Below are 4005 nucleotides of genomic sequence, written 5' to 3'. Positions count from 1 at the left end.
GATACTGAACGCACGTCGAAAGGGCTAAGACAGCAAATATCTGCATTGTGCTTTTACATAAATGTTGTAGATGAGTTTGTGAGCTCTCCAGACACAAAAATGTATTCTGCATTTCGTTGCCTTGCGCCTTCCACTACTTACATTTACCTGTTAGGCACTGCCGTTACTAAGCAGTAATTTATTCGTTTGGGAGCAGTTCCCACTGCTAGTGATAAGACAGAAAACAGGCGTTGTTTTTCACAGGTTCCCACGCAGAGCTTTCTGTGATTCTGATCTGTCACATTAAGTGCTCATTTATATATCCGCAGATTGTACAAGGCAAATTATCAATTTCTGTTATTCACTGGTACATCAAAGTCGTAAGTGTGAAGCCACTATACACGACCATAAGCCATTATTTCAAATAAATTAGTTAATATTTTTTGTAACTGCGAATTATTTAACAATAACCATTCCAAAACAATAGGCACTGTACTGAGAACTACCAGGCCGAAGAAGATATAGGTACGTCAACTTTTGTTTAGTATAAGACTATAAATAGGCAGTCGAGAAAATAGTGCTTCACTTTCATTTTGTCATTTTGTTAGCTTGTGTGAACGCTAATGACTTTTAATTGTGAAAGTATATAGTGTGAAAGTATTCAAAGCTTTAATTTCATAAATGCTTGGCACCTTATCTGGAACTAATAATCTTTCTGAAAGGGGAAAATTTTATTATTATAAACAACTGACAATTCATCTTTTTAAGTGAATTCGGGGAAGTGAGATAGGGGGTATTAGAGGTTAGGAATTAATTCAGATTTTAAACTGTGAGAATTTTAATTATTTTAGATCACTACATGAGCAGCGCAGCGATCGTCATTTTTTCACCAAATTTAACGAAAGCTAAGATAGACATATGATCTTTGACTACCAGCATTCATGAACGTCGACTTTATGATTACTCGCATAAAGACAGGATTTGCTTAATGATTATTGTCTTTATTTATTGAGTAATACATCAAAGTTAAAGAAAGAAAGGTACTAAATATTATTCAGTTCGACTACGAACCCTGTTTTACGACGAATTTGAAATACAGTAAATTGTGGCGTTTTCTCGCAAAAACATTACCTGTTATCACGCTCTGAGATCAGAAAGAAACCGATATTAACAATGACTAACCACCACCAATTAGTCAAGAAATATCAAGATTGAGAGAGCTGCCACCAATGGCACAAACCAACGAGGGGCTCTAACAAGAATTGCACACAGCAATTAGCAGATTAACGTGGGACTCAAACGAAGAAGAAAACAATCAGGCAGTTATGGTCAATTGAGACTTTATTGTGTTATCGAGTATTTAATAGTTATTTTACAAGCATAATTAATTGAACTAACTAATGTTATGATTATAATTGTGACTAATGTGGGCTTTTCTATTGAATGTACTTGTTTTATTGATTGAGCCTCACTGACAGAAATTTTTTTATCTCTGACGCCTTGTCTGAGCACTGATGTACACTAGCAGAACAATTCAAGTCTACAAAAAGGTAAACATTTATATTAGCGAACTTGCCCTTTGGTATCGCTTTAACCCTTGATGAGTGATAGTGAGGTAGTTTAGATTAGTTTAGTTAACTAAGTCAATATATTTTGTAGTTTGCAATAATAGATAGTTTTATGTGATTCCATCAGTTAGGGTGCCTTCAACTGCGTAGGGAGCTTCATTAATACCGTTAGCTTAACTAATGTTATTGTGTTTTAATTGATAATGGTAACAACACTTGATGGAGAGATGATATCTGATAGGTTGATCGATTTGGGATCACGGTAAAATTTAATCGATTTAGACAGCACAGAGGTAGAAAATCTTCTAATGCGAATAAATAGCACATTCGGTATTCGTGAGTCATCAAATCCTGCTTCAGGGTAAATGTCGTCAGCTAATTAATATCAGATGTGTTAGTCCAATGTTACTACACATGGCAACTGAAAATAGTTTGTATGATTCAGACCAGAGCCAGGAAATAGATCACATCAAAATCAGAGTAGCTGAATCCATGTATCTGGGAGATGAGCAGCAAAGAGATCTGTGTCATCTTTTAAAAAATTATGTTAAGGATTTGATGAAAAGTCAGGCATTATTAAAGATTATATGTAACGTATGGAGATTTACTCTCAAGAAACATTTGTTCACTCGTCTTATTCAGTTCCTAGGTCACAGGAAGAAGCAGTGACTAAAGAAGTATGTAAGATGTTGGACTGGAAGATAACGGAACTGTCCAGTTCTGCCTATAGTAGCCTGCTGCTCGCTGATAGAAAATACACATAGCAACAGCTTCATCATCGTCCTGAAGTGAAGCTTGCTTAATTCTACTCCATTTAGGATGGTCGTATTCTTAATTTATCACGTGTTTTCACATTTTCATGCATTGTTACACGAATGGGAAATTTTCTACTATTAGGTTTTTAAAGATGGACAACTATTCAGCTAATTCATGCAAATTTCTCAAACCTTGAGGTAGTTTCGAAAGATCGTCTGCTACTACATTGTCATTTTCTGTGACATAGATTAATTCTCAGCACAATTTAATTCTTTACCCATACACAATTATCATTACATTTCTGCAGAGCCAATTTAATGGCTAGAGTACTTCTAGGTCACAATGCAACCTTTTTCACATTTGGACACAAAGTGGCTGGCAAAACCTAACGTTCTAATTTCCTGCTGGTCATCTACCTTTACTACCTGGAATAAACAAGCACCTAATCCCATCAACAACGCATCATAAGCTAACCAAAAATCCTCATTCATGTTCGGATAGTGCAAAGTATCTGACTCTACTAAAGCAGTTTCTATTTGCTGATATACTTGTGTTCACTGGGGAGACCAATACCATGACCTATTCTGTTTCAACAGACTCAAGAAGCGGTCATTATTCAGTAAGTGATTCAGTACGAATCTTCAGAAGAATGAGGTGATACCCATTAATGATTGCAGTTTTTACTGTAGAGTGTGGAAAATTTCTAACAGCATCCAACTTTTTGGATGTCGTTTTATTTCTGGTTTTATTCCTATCATGGTGAAGAAACTAAAACTAAACTCCATCCAAACAGGCCTTGGAAGGCCCAATGGTACAGTTTAGGAGACCCGAGCTGCTGCTTCTCAATCAAGTAGCTCCACAGTTTGCCTCAAGAGGCCTGAGTGCACCCTACTTTCCAACAGCACTTGGCAGACCGGATGGTCACCCATCCAAGTGCTAGCCCAGCCTGACAGCGCTTAACTTCGGTGATCTGATGGGAACTGGTGTTACCACTGTGGCGAGGCCATTAGCATCATGGTGATAATATGACCCAAAACATAACTTGATTTTTGCCAAACTTGTATTTCATCAGATTTGTAGTAATGCCACGTTCTGTGGACTTTTCAAATACTTTTTCTAATAATTTAATACGCTCTTCCCACGTTTCTGTGGCTGTTAGCAACTTGTACACATGGAAGGCGATTTTGTCAAGCAGCTCTGGCCCACGGCTCCCCCTGTTGGAGATTTCTCTCTTGGGCATGGGTGTTTATGTTGTCCTTAGCATAACTTAGTTTAAGTTAGATTAAGCAGTGTGTAAGCTTAGGGACTGATGACCTCAGTAGTTTGGTCCCATAAGCTCTTTCCACAAACTTCCAAATTTTCCAGCTCTTGTGCAAATACTACATCCAGCACTACTATGGAAATGCATCCGCTCGGATTCAGACGAAATGGCATCACTTGAAACTGATAACTGGGGACAGTTCCATTATCTGCCAGTCCATCATCTTTCGATTTTCTTGTCAGGTTCTTCTTTCCTTGACCAAGGGACTGAATAAGATGAGTGACAATGTTTTATGAGGGTACATCTCCATATGATACATATAATCCTGAATAATGCATGGCTTTTCATCGAATTACTCAACATATTTTTTTAACAGATGACACAGCTACCTTTGCTGTTCGCCCACCAGATACATTGATTCAGATACTTTCATGTTGATGA

The 4005-nt window shown here is 37.3% G+C and overlaps 1 pseudogene; it reads right to left on the bottom strand.

Annotated features, from left to right (window-relative positions):
- Positions 1 to 3196: 3196 nt before the first annotated feature.
- On the bottom strand, positions 3197 to 3314 carry LOC124556029 (annotated as a pseudogene).
- Positions 3315 to 4005: the final 691 nt, after the last annotated feature.

The sequence above is a fragment of the Schistocerca americana genome, chromosome 1 (genome assembly GCF_021461395.2).
Source record: "Schistocerca americana isolate TAMUIC-IGC-003095 chromosome 1, iqSchAmer2.1, whole genome shotgun sequence".
Taxonomy (NCBI): Eukaryota; Metazoa; Arthropoda; class Insecta; order Orthoptera; family Acrididae; genus Schistocerca; species Schistocerca americana.
This window is presented reverse-complemented; position numbering and strand designations above follow the sequence as displayed.